Here is a 14,858-nt window from a genome sequence, read left to right on the forward strand (position 1 = left end):
GGTTTGTTCAAGGTTGAGGTTGAGGGCACAGGTTGAAGTGGAACAAATGGTGGATGTAAGTCTGAGATTCCATGGTCCAGTGCCACAGTGGATGTCTAAGAGCAGGGAGGGGGATGTGGATTTTTTGAAAAAAGGTTTATTTTGTTTCTAAGTGTGTGTGTGTGTGTGTGTGTGTGTGTGTGTGTGTGTGTGTGTGTGTGTGTCTCAGGTGTGTAGGTGCCCATGGAAGCCAGAGGCATCAGATCCCTTGGAGCTGGAATCACAAGCTTGCGAGCCACCTGCTGTAGGCATTGGGAACTGAACTCAGGGCCTCTGCAAGACCAGGGAATGCTCCTAACTGCTGAGCTGTTCCCCAGCCCCTCCCTATTCTGAGGCAGGTGTTAAACCTGAGAATCTTGTGAGAAAAACCTGTCCCATAATGTTTGAGTTACTTCGAGGCAACCTTGAATCCAATGCTGGTAAGATGATGGGCTCTGGCCAATACCATTTCAGGGTATCCAGAAAATAGCCACGAGTCATATTGTTCAGAGGCTCACAAAGGCGAAAGCCACAAGATCATATTTCCCATGAGGTTCAATCTGGGGCAAGTCTGTATCCTGACATACTTCCTCCCGCCTACCTCCAACCAGGGCAAACATACATCCTGATGCATTTCCTGCCCACTTACTTCCCACCTACACAGGAGCAAGCACATCTGGTACAGTTGACTCAAACAGACTTGTTTAGGGGAGCGAAAGCGTGGTTTGTTATCTCTGACAAACCATGTGACAACGTCCGGCATTCCAGGAAGTATCTGTCCCTGGGCAAGTGGGGCTACAGGTTAGCCCTAACATAGGGTTGTGTGTAGCCCAGGCTGGCCTTGAAATCATTGTTGAGCTGAGGATGGCCTTGATCTTTTCTTTCTTTCTCTTTTTTTTAAAGATGTATGTATGTATGTATGTATGTATGTATGTATGTATGTATGTAACTGCACTGTCCTTGACACACCAGAGGAGGGCATCAGATCCCATGACAGATGGTTGTGAGCCACCATGTGGTTGCTTGGTTTTGAACTCGTGACCTTTGGAAGAGCAGCCAGTGCTCTTAACTGCTGAGCCGTCTCTCCAGCTCTGGCTTTGGTCTTCTGACTCTCCACTTGTACTTGTTAAGTGCTGGGACTGCAGGCACGCACCACCACACGTGGTTTATGGGATACTGAGGAGCAAACCTAGAGCATCGTGCATGCTGGGCAAGGGCGCTACCAACTGAGCTACATCTGCAGCCCTGCTTTTGTTCTGAGTGCGTGTGTGCGTGCACTGCATTTCTTTTTATGACAAGGTGGTGCCGTGCAGCCCAGCCTGGCCTCAGAGTCACTGTGATCAGGCAGGCCCACACTTAGGATCCACCCTCCCGTTTCCACCTTCCCAGTGCTGTGCTACGGGACACCTTGCCTGGCAACTGGTTTTGATGGAGAGAAGTCTGCTGACGGCTTTACTTCTCATCCTTCAGCCTGGCGCTGTGGCCCATGACTCTCAGCCTGTGTCCTATCCTGCGTGCAGATGGCTCTCTTCCCATATATGTCCTGTAACGACAGACCACTTGAGAACCATGAAGTCACTGAGTTGTGTGCCCGCTTGTGATATACACAGCATCTGAGGGTCGGCGTCAGCACTGTGTCCTCAAAAGGGTCTTTAGGCAGCTGACAGCTGATAAAAGTCTCTGAAGTTCCCATTTTCTTCCTCCTGGAAAGGTCAGTGTTATTGAGGTCAGTTATTTTCTTTGAGGTAGCAGGCGTGTTTGTGTTATTATTACATTTTGTGTGTGTGTGTGTGTGTCTGTGTATTTGTGTGTGAGTGTGTGTTTATGTGTGTGAGTGCATGTGTGATGTGTGTGTGAGTGTGTGTGAGTATGTGTGTGTTTGTGTGAGTGTGTTTGGGAGTGTGTGAGTGTATGAGAGTGTACATATGTGATGTGTATGAGTGTGTGTGTGAGTGTGTGAGTGCATGTGTGATGTGTGTGAGTGTGCGTGTGTGGTGAGTGTGAGTGTATGTGAGTGTGTGTGTGAGAGTGTGAGTGTGTGTGAGTGTGTGTGAGTATATGAGAGTGTACATATGTGATGTGTGTGTGTTTGTGTATGTGAATGCATGTGTAATGTGTGTGTGTATGTGAGTGTGTGTGAGAGTGTGAGTGTGTGAGTGTGTTTGAGTGCGTGTGAGTATATGAGTGTGTGTGTGAGTATGTTTGAGTGTGTGTGAGTATATGAGAGTGTACATATGTGATGTGTGTGAGTGTGTGAGTGTGTTTGAGTGCGTGTGAGTGCATGTGTGATGTGTGTGAGAGTGTGTGCGTGTGTGGTGAGTGTGAGTGTATGTGAGTGTGTGTGAGAGTGTGAGTGTGTGTGAGTGTGTTTGAGTGCGTGTGAGTATATGAGTGCGTGTGAGTATGTTTGAGTGTGTGTGAGTATATGAGAGTGTACATATGTGATGTGTGTGTATGTGTTTGTGTATGTGAATGCGTGTGTAATGTGTGTGTGTGAGTGTGCATGTGTGATGAGTGTGAGTGTATGTGAGTGTGTGTGTGTGTGAGAGTGTGAGTGTGTGCATGTGTGGTGTGTGCATGGCGTGGAACACTGATGGAGGTCAGAGGACAACGGGCAGCAGTTGGCTTTCAGTTCACCGTGGGTTCCAGCAATTGAACCTAGGCTGCCAGCGCACCTACCCACTTAGCCGTCTTGCCGGCCCCTCAGTCATTTCCGAGAAGCTGATTACAGATCTTTCTGGTATGAATAATTTCAGTTTGTCCATCAGCCATTTTTCCTGAGGGAAAATTGGGTTCCGAGCGAAGACTCCCAGCCAGATTGCGGCTGTGCTACTCTGATCCTGTGAACTGATGCCCTTTAGGACCTGTGCTTGATGGTTGAACTTGAACAGTGTCTTAACCTTAAGCCATCTCAGATCAACTTTCATTTGACTGTGAGTCAGCAGCAATTAAGACCCTAAGCACTTGGGGTCAGTGCCTCCATCAGTTCAGATGTGACACATTGTCATGTGACACATTGCAGCATTGTGACACAGGAAATGACATCGTGGTGTCATTAGGAAAATGTTTCTTGACCTCCTACACTTTCCTGAGGATATTTTAGAGTTGGGGACCGTGTGTTTAGAACTGCCACTCAGGAGGTTTACAGGCGGTGACCCGGTGACTCGTGTGGCACGCTCCTGGGGATGGCTTTGCACTCGATGTCCTGGCAGAGTTCCTGACTTCTAGGTGCCCTGGCTGGATATGGAAGGGGTCCAGTAATGGGTCTCATGGCCGTGATGAGTATGGGGGATTCTGTGGGGTTCGTGGGGAGGACCTGCAGCTCAGCTTGCTCTTCAGGTAGTGGCGTTTTGGAGAGGATGTAGCCTGAGCTGAGCTTTGAAGGATCAAATCAGGTAAAGAAGGGGTGGGGGTGGGCGGAGACGGAAAGACCAGGTAGAGGGAGAGCATGAGCAACACCTGGGAGGTTGCGGGCCGTTCAGGAGCCGCCGGACTGGGATAGGGCACCGAGCCTAATTCCCAGCAAGAAGCCAGGGAGTGTATGCCCAGTGTTTCTCCCTCAGACGGGGGAAATCACAATGGCATTTCTTGTGATTCCTGGCCCACAATCTCCACGCTGCCTCTCCGTGTGGCTGGACACACACGAGGGCTGAGTTTGCATTTTAGGAAGACCATACTAGAGGTGTAATAAAGAGAGATGACGGGGACCGGTGGGACTGCCGTGGGGTAAAGCAGTTGAGGCTGTTAGAGGAGCCCCAAAACAGTAAATGACCAGGAGAGACCAAGGTAGAGGCTGAGGAGGCGCAAGGGACAGAGACGACGCACTTGATCGTCTATCGTGCAGGGATTTAGAACCAACAGGATTCAGCGATCAATTTGATGTTAATCGTAAGAAATTGGGATTAGCCAAGGCTGTATCTAGGTTTATACATTATTGAGTGGCTGCACAGATGGCCATTCACAGGGGTGGGGGAGCCTGGGAGGAAAAGAGGAAGCAAGGAAATGTGTTTAACATCGTGTCTTATGGGCACACACAATCATGAGCACACGCGCTCGCACACACACACACAGATATACATACACAGATATGTACACACAGAGACTCATGCACACACACACACAGATACATACACAGATAAGTACACACAGAGACTCATGCACACACACACACAGATACATACACAGATATGTACACACAGAGACTCATGCACACACAGATATACATACACACATATGTAAACACAGAGACTCATGCACACACACATACACACACAGATATACATACACAGATATGTACACACAGAGACTCATGCACGCACACACACACACACACACACACACACACACACACCTCTAGCAGATTGAGCTCTAGAGCAGGGGGGGCTTTGGCTGGAGGCCCCAGCATAGGTGATGGATGAGCTTCTGCTGGGGGAGAGAGGACTTAACCGCTGTAGTCACAAGGGCCGTGATGACACCTGAGAGTGGGCCTTCCATGTCCCTCCTACATACAGAGGAAAACAGAGAAACTGTAAAACTCTTCAGAAAGCCTTGGAGATGTTCGGATGTGCGCATAGTAAGCCTGACATCCACAGGTGGATGACAAGTATTTTTGGTCCTGAGGAAACTCAGTCTTCAAGTCTGTACAGGTTGGCAAGATGCTGATCATGGTTTTTAGTTGTTTTCCCAGTGGGATGATTTTCTGTTGAAAAGAAGGCATTTCTCTTTCCCCTCTTTGGTTTCAGAGTGCTCAGAAAATTTTACTTTCTTATACCAGTGAGCATGCTGGAATAGTTTCTGTGACATTGGAAGAGACTGTGGCAGATGTGGTACCTCTTTTTATAAGAGGCTCCAAGGAGATGGGAAGAGAGGAGCTGAAGGCCTTAATTCCCACTGTAGGTTTGCGTACCAGGAGATTGACTTCTGGATGTCGACCCCCAGTGACCCACTTTTATCAGCTGAGCCCACCTAGTAAAGATTCCACACACTCCCAGATAGTTCTGTGCTACAGGCTGGAGACCACCCGTTCAAACACGTGAGTGCATGGGAATGCTTCAGAGTCAAACCAAAGCAGTCTGTCTCCAATTTTTTTTCGTTTAAAGCTTTTAGCTTTGCCTGCACGCCATGTTTTGTCATGACTCGTTCTGCTGGTTTGTTTTGTTCAGCTGGAGTGAGGGCTGACACGGTTCTTTGGTTTGTCCGTGCGTTCTGCCTTCATGATTCCCCAGATAAGCTTTGTGGTGTGTGGTTCTTGCTCATAGTGCCCGTACTCCGTACACTGCAGGGTAGAGGAGGGACAGGATCACGTGATTCGCTCGGCACATGACAGCTTGCAGAGCGAGGATTACCACAGACAAGGAAGAATCTGGGCCTCTCCACCTCATAGTTTTACCACTTAGTTGGTGGTGGAGCCTTGGCTGGCGCAGCGCACACTCAGCTGCCCATAATGGGCAAAGCATACGCCAACACCGCAGAGGGCTCTTCCCCCGTAACCTGCTGTACTTCTCTGAGGTACTTTGCTCCTAACCACAGCTCGCACCTCTTCACCTCAGACAAGGATCTGGGGCAGTTCACAATTGAAGCTGGTTTTGCTTTGATTGACTTCCAAGAAGGGTTCCGTTCAAGCGTCACGTGCGAGCCATTGGTGTGCAGTGAGCTGGACTGGATGGATTACAGGAGTCGGGAAGTATGAGAGGAGGCAGCTGTGAGCTGGCAAGACGGCGAGGTTCAGCCTCTGTCGTTAACAAGTCTACCTGCTCTCCAACCAGGGACCACCTGCTCCGGTGCTGTTACATGGTCCCACTGGGAGCTTAGAGCAGGGGCTGGCTGTTGTGACAGGATTCCCCACATTAACTTTACATCCTCGCTGATTTTACTTTGTGTGTGTGTGTGTGTGTGTGTGTGTGTGTGTGTGTGTGTGTATCTATATGTGCGAGTATGTATGTGTATTGCATGTGTACATTTCTATATGTGTGTGTATGTATATGTGTGAACACATGTATCTGTGTGTATGTGTGTGTATATGTACGTGTATCTCTTATATGTGTTTATGTGTGTGCATGTGTATATATTGTGTATGTATGTGTGCATTATGTGTATATGTATCTGTGTGTATGTGTGTACGTGTTTATGTGTGTGCGTAAGTGTATATATGTGTGTGTGTGTACACATGTAAGCGGGGACCAGAAATTGGTGTTACCTCTTCTTCAGTAGGCATTCTTGTTTTTGTTGTTGTTTTTTGTTTTGTTTCTGCTTCCGTTTGAGACAGGATCTCTCCCTGGCTGACTTGGCGCTTGCTGACTCTGCTAGACTAGCTGGCCAGGAAGCCCTGGGATCCCCCTGCCTCTGCCTCTGCCTCTGCCTCTGCAGTGTGGGATTACAGCCGTGTCTACCCTCTGGGGTTTATGCATGGCTCCACCACTGAGCCATGTCTCTAACTGAGTCCGAACTTCATGCATGTCGTTGAACTGTCCCACAAAAGAGGGTCATCATTCTTTCCAGCCAGACAGGCTAGCTGTGAGTCCGACATTGCATTACTCAGGGTGATAGTACTCCAGACCTTCTGATGTCCAGAGCTTTTGCTGTTAACTGCACTCGGCCTCCGGTCTCCTCCAACTGTAGAGATTCTACACTGTGAGGATTCTACAAGAGATGATGACATGGGATAGGGGCTGCTCTAAAACTCCTCAGTCTGCATGTGCATTCCCACACGCTTTACATGGGCTTTGTAACGCTTCTGTGGCTAACCGCAAGCTGTCCACGGTAAGAGGATATGTGGTTAGATGGCTGGATTGCTCCCCCAATGGGAGCGGGGAGGCCAGAAGGCAGGTCCAAGCACATTGGAAGCTGCCACATCGTCGGCAGTGGAATACTGAGTGGTCAGCAGACAGACAACCTAGTGTGCAGAAATGAAAAATCTGGCTGCTCGCTTTTGAACAAAGGCACCGTCCAGCGTCTGGGGCCAAGCTTACTTGTGACGAGGAGCACTGGTGTCTCAGTGGAGAACAGACTTGGTCCACCTTGGGTTTCTCAAAACCGCCTCCTTCCAAGATGGCTCTTTTTCTTTCTTTTTTCTTTAAGTTCTACCTTGAGTCTATCTTAATGGTGGCTTGAACATTAACTGCAGGAACTATGTATGAGGATGCAGATTTACATCAGTCGGCCCTGGTAACTGACAGACAGACATTTGATACTAGGTCACCTGAACAACAGTAACCATATTTATAAGGCATGTTAATGTTTAATGTTCTCGCTGCCCATCTGTCTGTCTGTCTGTCTGTCTGTCTGTCTGTCTGTCTTTTCCTTTCGATTTTTCTTTTTTCTTTTTTTTGAGATGGGGTCTCACTATGTAGCCCTGGTTCTCCTGGAGCTCACTGTGTAGATCAAACTGACTTGGGACTCACAGACCGAACAGAAACTCCTGTTTCTGCCCACTGAGTACTGGGGTTAGACAAAACAAAGAAGAGAAAACGTGAACATGCCTTACACATATTTCTCTACCTGCCTTCCATTCCTTAGCCTCTGTCTCCCTCGTTTTCTGAGCCTGTCCTGTAGAGTCCCTCTTGAGTGGTCTGCTCAGGGCCACTTTTGGTTGCGCCTGTGTTTGCTTTGAAATGTCTCTTGTTTTCTTTTCACTGTCAGGGGTGTTCCACAGTAAGGCTGTTGAGGTGCCCAACTCTCCTGCTCAGGCTAACGGTAGAGAAGAGGTGTGTGGGGTGGATCCTCAAGCTAGAGCATCCACCTTCTCCTGCGTGTGTCTTTTCCTGTGTGTGTTTGCAGGCGCGCGAGTGTGTTTGTGAGTGTGAGTGTGTGTGTGAGTGTGCTTGTGGGTGAGTGAGTGTGAGAGAGTGCATGTGTGTGTGTGGGAGAGAGAGTGCATGTGTGGTGAGAGTGCATGTGTGTGTGAGTGTGAGTGTGTGTGTGTGAGTGTGCTTGTGGGTGAGTGAGTGTGAGAGAGTGCATGTGTGTGTGTGGGAGAGAGAGTGCATGTGTGGTGAGAGTGCATGTGTGTGTGAAAGTGCATGTGTGTATGTGAGCGTGCATGTGTGTGAGTGTGTGAGTGCACGTGTGTGTGTGAGAGTGCATGTGTGTGAGTGTATGAGAGTGTGTGTGTACGTGTGTGTGTGAGTGTGCTTGTGGGTGAATGAGTGTGAGAGAGTGCATGTGTGTGTGAGAGTGCATGTGTGTGAGTGCACGTGTGTGTGTGAGAGTGCATGTGTGTGAGTGTATGAGTGTGTGTGTGTGTGTGTGTGTGTGTGTGTGTGTGTGTGTATTTTCATGTCTTTGGGCTCCGCTCTAGGCTGCTGAGGCCTCTCTCCAGCCTTTCTCTTTTCCAACGTCCCTTCCTTTGGCCCACCCTGCCTCACCAGACATGCTGGCTGGTTGTCACCAGGCCAATCCATCTGTGTTTTCTGGATCAGCACTGGGTGTCAGTGGGGTGACAAGTGTGGGTTCCAGCAGCTTCTTCTGTGGAGCCTTGCCTCCCGGAAGCAGACCAAAGTCCCTTTTCGTTCTAGTTGAGACCTCTAACCTCGCCAACACACCCTTGGGTGCCAGCACAGAGTTACAGGGCATCAGGATGGCTTACAGTACATAGCTAGCTTTGTTTTATCCTAAGTTGACTTTTTCTTTGTAAAGCCACCATTCAGGAGACTCTGGTGGCAGCAGATGAGCTGTTTTTCATGTTTGTGCCAGTCCCTGGCCATAGAGGCGGCCACCTCCTGCATGGAGAGTGTCAACCCTGCCCTGGTCACATGGCAGTGATATTTTGACTGGGGGCTCAGAGTTGGCATCTTCTTCTGAGCATGGTGCAGCGGGAGGGACGGAAGCTTGGGTTAGATCTTGCAATGACTGGACGTGATACATCTTCTCGGACCCTGAACCTTTATGATGGACAAAATTCGATCAAGAAACCACACAGCCCCAACCTGACAGTTGTGTTCTTCGTAGAAACATATACCCCAGTATGTGTGCACGGACTGTGGGCTCCATGAGCACTTGGGGCCTGCTGTGTTGCTTGATCCTGTGACACAGGTGTGCTGTGTCCCGTGGTACGCTGAGCTCACTCTGGGTTTGGGGTAAGGAGCAGAGAAGCAAACCTACCATGGCACTTACTTTCCAGCGAAATGAGCAGTGGACACGGTCATGAGTTCATGTCCCGAAGAAACAAAGACAGTAGCTGCGGGCATGAGGCTTCTAGTGGCTCCGAGATGCCAGAGGATTTCAGACTGAGGCTCTCAGATGCCCACTGTCCTCAATGTGCGATGTCCCCTACCTTTTTAATTCTGTTTACTGGCTCTGGAGATAGAACCAGAGGCTCACGTATGCTAGGTAGGTACTCTGCCCCCCATCCTGTTCTTCATTTTTCACTGAGGAAATCCCGTCCGAAATAAGTTTATACATGAAAAGAAACCCCTTTGTTTTATCCTTCATTCCTTTCCACGCACAACTAACTGGACCTCTGCCCCTTGCAGCCCATAGCAAGGTTGAACCAAGCGAAGTCCGTGATGTGCACAAGAGGTGGTAGCTGGTCATGAACTCAAGTTTGGAGTGAGTCCCTAAGAGATCACCGTGACACACACTCTCTGTCTCTGTCTCTGTCTCTGTCTCTGTCTCTGTCTCTGTCTCTGTCTCTCTCTCTCTCTCTCTGTGTGTGTGTGTGTGTGTGTACACAGCATCTCCAGCACACTGCAGTATTTAGCTGACTTCCAAACATTTCAAGTTATCCCATGATGCCTTAGGAGAACTTTTCCAGGTTGATAACAGTTAGACAAAAAGGACATGAGAACATAGGCCGAGATAAAAGCACTAAAAATTCTACCCCACTCTGCAGCCACACAAGGGCAAGGCCATCAGTTTCCCTCTGATTTTCAGTCTACCACACTCTCTGCAGCCACACAAGGGCAAGGCCATCAGTTTCCCTCTGATTTTCAGTCTACCACACTCTGCAGCCACACAAGGGCAAGGCCATCAGTTTCCCTCTGATTTTCAGTGTTAGGAATTCATGAAAACCTGCATTTGTTTTGAATCCCCGTTCTTCCCTCACTTGCATTTGGACCTCGCTCTGGACTCTCCTCAGGTCACTGAGGGTCCAGTCAGCCTTGTGGGCATGGTGGGACCTGGATGTTGCTCTCGTGTCTGTACTCCTGTGTTACTACCACAGCTATCTGTTGGTCAGCCTCTCTGTGATGTACAGGGACAGTATTGAGTTGTCCCAGCTCCTCTGAGGCAGGGGAAAGCCTGACTTGATTGAGTCGAGCTGACAGATCTTCCAGATCAGACGCAGTCACACATTGCTACTAGGAACGAAGTCTTCTTTCTCGGTCTCTACTCTACTGACCCACAGCCTCTGCTTGCAGAAGCCCAGCTTACTGTCTCTTTCAGATCTGGGGTCCCTGCTGAAGCTCCTCATGCAGACGTTGGTGGGACCTCTCTATCCAGTCAAGGGCCACTGTGAAATCTTTTCGTGGCTAATCATACAACTCTTTGCTCATGTGCATCATGGCGCCTGGCTTGGGACACGGAGCACACACACGTAATTTTCTGTGAAGTGACTTTCAGAGACACAGTTCCGAGGACAGGCCCAGCCCTAGGACGAGCAGGACTCTGGGTCCAGACTGACCCATGTGGTCTCTAGCTAGGCCTGGGGGAGTGAAGCTGAGATCCTTCAGCCAGGGTGCCCCTCCCCCTCCACTCACCCAGGACTGTGCATCTCACAGGAGGATCATGGCCCTGGCCTTAAAGTGACAACATATGTGTCACGTTCCATGCAGAATGTCTTGTATTCTTTTTGCTATCAGGTCTCAGAGCATAAAAATACTTTTCTGCAGACAATAGGTAATAAAGTTAATTTTGTGGGATAGTTTTCTGAATGTTGAGCAAAACTTTCTTTTTCATCATTGCATATATGATTGGTTGTGAAATGTTAAATCTCAACAAGTATCTGTGTGTGAGTGTGTGTGAGTGTGTGTGTGAGTGTGAGTGTTTATGTGTGTGTGAATGTGTGGTGTGACTGTGTGTGTGTGAGCATGTGAGAGCTTGTGTGTGTGAGTGTGTGAATGTGAGTGTGTGAGTGTGAATGTGTATGTGAGTGTGTGAGTGTGTGTGAGTGTGTGTGTGAATGTGAGTGTTTATGTGTGTGTGTGAATGTGTGGTGTGACTGTGTGTGTGAGAGCATGTATGTGAGAGCTTGTGTGTGTGAGTGTGTGTGAATGTGAGTGTGTGAGTGTGAATGTGTATGTGAGTGTGTGTGAGCGTGTGTGTGAATGTGAGTGTGTGAGTGTGTGAGTGTGAGTGTTTGTGAGTGTTTGTGTGTGTGGTGTGAATGTGTGTGTGAGCATGTATGTGAGAGCTTGTGTGTGTGAGTGTGTGTGTGTGAATGTGAGTGTGTGCGAGTGTGTGTGTGTTTACATGTATACATGGAGGTCAAAAGTTGACATTGGGTGTCTTCAATGGCTCTCTGCTTTATATTTTGAGATGGTCTTTATTGTGGTTTGAATAAGAATGGCCCCCATAGTCTCATATATTTGAATATTTGGTCCCCCCCCCCCCCCGTGGTGGAACTCTTTGTGAAGGATTAGGAGGTGTGGTCTTGCTGAAGGAGGCATGTCACTAGGGGTAAGCTTTGCGGCTTCAAAAGCCCTTGCCAGGTCCAGCCTCTTTTTCTCTGCCTCCTGCTTATGGATCAGATACAAACTCTCAGCTACTGATTGCTCCAGAGCCACTCCTGCCTGACTGCTGCCATGCTCCCCACTGTGTGATGGCCATGGGCTCACTCCCTGAAACTGTAAGCCAGCCTTCATTTAAATGCTCCCTCTTATAAGTTGCCTTGGTCATGGTGTCTCTTTACAGCAATAGAAACATAGCTAAGGTGGTCTTGCACTGTACCTCAAACTTACTGAATGAGCGAGGCTGTCTAGCCAGTGCGCTCCAGGGATGCACTTAGCTTCATCTCCCCAGCTGGCTATTACAGAGCTGCTGCACCCCACTTTTATCTGGGTTCTGGGGATCCAAACTGAGGTCCTTATGCTTGCCCAGCAAGAACTTTACTAACTGATCCCTCTTCCCAGTCCCTCCTCCCTGGGCTTCCCCCTCACCCCCAAGCAATACCTGTCAAATATTTTGGAAAATCTCATGGATGGGACGAGTGCTTGTCATTTGGATAAGCAGCCATCTAGTGTAGAACTTAGGGTTTATGACTGACCCCGCAGCACCTTGGCCTTGGACGAAGTCTGGGAGATTCAGATGTTCTCCCTCTCATTTGAGGTGAGGGTCGACAGCTCAGTGATAGGCAGGGCCAAGGCACTGCACATCAGAGGCTGTGAGGCTGGGGATGCAGATAAAGGGTGAGCATCTTAATAGGATGGACTCAGGCCCTGGGCTCCTCTTTTAACAAGAACAAAGTCCCTGTTGTTCCTCGACCTTTCAAGCAGGATGAAAAATCCTTCTCAAAAGACCTAATAATAGGATGAAACACTGTCTCAAAAAACATAGATAGATAGATAGATAGATAGATAGATAGATAGATAGATAGATAGATGATAGATGGATAAAAGATAGATGATAGATAGATAGGTTACAGATAGATAAATGATAGATGATAAATAGATTGATACATGATAGATAGATGATAAATAGATTGATACATGATAGATGATAGATGACAGATAATGGATAGATAGATGAGGGATTGATAGATGATATATAGATGATAGATAGATTGATTGATAGATGATGGATAGATGATAGATAGATAATAGATGGTAGATGATAGATAGATAGATAGATAGATAGATGATAGATAGATAGATAGATAAAAAGAAATAGGGTGAAACAGACAAGCTACCCAAAGACCCTTTTATGCTATTTTTCACAGCTGTGAAAGTAATTGATTAAACTTAATTTTTATAATCATAATTAGCTGCCCGGGAACAGAGGGTAAGTGGTGGAGCTATAAGGTTATCTTTTTGTTCCTGGAACCAGGGGCATCACAGAGCCTGTCTGGTGTCAGCAGGGTTCTGCTCTCAACTGATGTGGGAGAGGGAGGCTGGCTGGGGACCCCCTCTTGAGTCCGGCTCCTCTCTGTGCTGCATTCGAGGACTCTGGTCTTGTCCACCCCGCTCTGTGTCGAGGTTGTCACTGGGCTGAGGGCAGTCTGGGTGACCTCACGGCTGAGCCCTGCAGACTGCAGATTCACTTCAGCAGCTGGCGTCTCCGGTGTCTCCGAAGGCCAGGCTTTCTGTTGCGATAACAATAACTTTAGCAGCAGTGACTCACACATGGACAGTGTTCCTAATCTGAGGACTCAAAGTAGAAAAGGCTGTGGAATCGGAAACTTTTAGAGTATCGCCGTGGTGTGTTTTAGATTTCAGACATTTGCCATGGCTACTCAATAAAACACAGGCCTGAAAACCTTCAGAACTGGAAACACTCCTGGTCCGAACTAGTTCAGATAGGGGATGCTCCACCTTTATGTGGATACGCACTACCACTGGGGAGTGTCTCCAGGCCATCAATGTGTTAATATTCGGTGTTAGGTACATATTAGCATGCATTCTCAGGAGAACACCAGAGGCAGGAGCACTGGGCCTGGAGTGGTCAAGCTACCTGCCAGGGTTAAGGATCAATATGAAGAATCCTACTGTGTGTGCCCTGGCTGTGCTCTCTCTACTGTACCTTGCTCCCTCACAGCTCTGGAGTGTCTCTCCTCATGGTAACTCAGCGGCCTTTCTGGGGACCATTGGCACCATGAGAGGGATATCCGCTCTTGACTGAGGCTTACAGAGAAGTTTCCTGCTCAGGCCTCTACAGTGTCTCACTACAGTGGGCACAGCACCAGCGCTAGAGAGTCTGGGGTTGTTGTGTAGCTGCTGTCTGGTGTACGTTTAATTTTTTCCAAACCTTTTTTTTTTAAATGATGGTTCTTAAACACTTTAACCTTCCTTGTAGCCCATCACCCACCAGAGGTAGTGGGAAAGAAAGGATACAGGGTAAATGGATCTGTTCAGGAAGGTTCTTTGGAGCAACTCCCATCTGTGTCACCTGGAAATCAGCAGTTCAGTTCACAGATTAGCGGTCAGCAGCAGCTGGATTTAGTCAAAAACACTTCATGGCTACACCAACAACCAGTTCAGTAGAGTCGGGTTAGCAACAGTGGTGACACAACCTAGCAGAGACAGCCAGGCCTCAGCCTCCTCTCGAGTCAGCAGGAGGGACCACGGGGACACCAGTAGAAGTCCTCAGCTGTGCCTCTCTCAGGGAAGTGAAGATCAACAAAGATGCGAGACTCACAAGCGTTGCACAGCTAGCTGTACCAGCAAGTCAAGCTCTGTCTCCGTCACTCCATGGAGTCCTATGTATACCTTCCAGTTATCACGTGTCCTCCATGTGCTTGCCTCAGCACGTGCATCCAATCAGCCTGAGTCCTCGGACGTGTCAAGAAACTGCAGCAGGCCACCAGAAGTCCTTTGGTGCATCTCTCTATGGAGTCCTGACAAATGCAGCACAACTGACCACAAGGCAGACCAATACCTGTGTGTCCTTAACAAAGACTCCTTCATCACGTGTCCTGTCACTTGCTTTAGCAGAACATCCTCTCTCCTGTGTCTGCTTCAGTCAGATGTTCCTTCATGAGTCTGCCTGAGCCTTTCACATCTGCGTCCACTTTAACGAAATGTGTTTGCCCCAGCAAAACACCACCCAACTGACTTTCCAGAGGACCCTTAAGTTTCCACTTCTATCTGGAGACAGGCACTCTACAATGGGAGAGACTTCCTCACTGGCTGAGTAAGCAGAACCCAGGCCGCCCAAATAGCAGGTGCCCCACGAAGTGGGTTCCACTTTCG

The 14,858-nt window shown here is 48.5% G+C and overlaps 1 protein-coding gene across 14 annotated transcripts in view; it reads left to right on the forward strand.

Moving 5' to 3' along the window:
* Eml1 (EMAP like 1) overlaps window positions 1-14,858 on the forward strand; it is a 172,433-nt gene that overhangs the window by 82,208 nt on the left and 75,367 nt on the right. Inside the window, exon 1 of one of the 14 annotated variants that reach the window (XM_087553929.1) lies at window positions 3,112-3,246. The gene's annotated coding sequence lies outside the window, so the exon portion shown is untranslated. 14 annotated transcript variants of the gene reach the window in all.

Source organism: Rattus norvegicus, chromosome 6 (genome assembly GCF_021556685.1).
Source record: "Rattus norvegicus strain SHRSP/BbbUtx chromosome 6, alternate assembly SHRSP_T2T, whole genome shotgun sequence".
Lineage (NCBI taxonomy): Eukaryota > Metazoa > Chordata > Mammalia > Rodentia > Muridae > Rattus > Rattus norvegicus.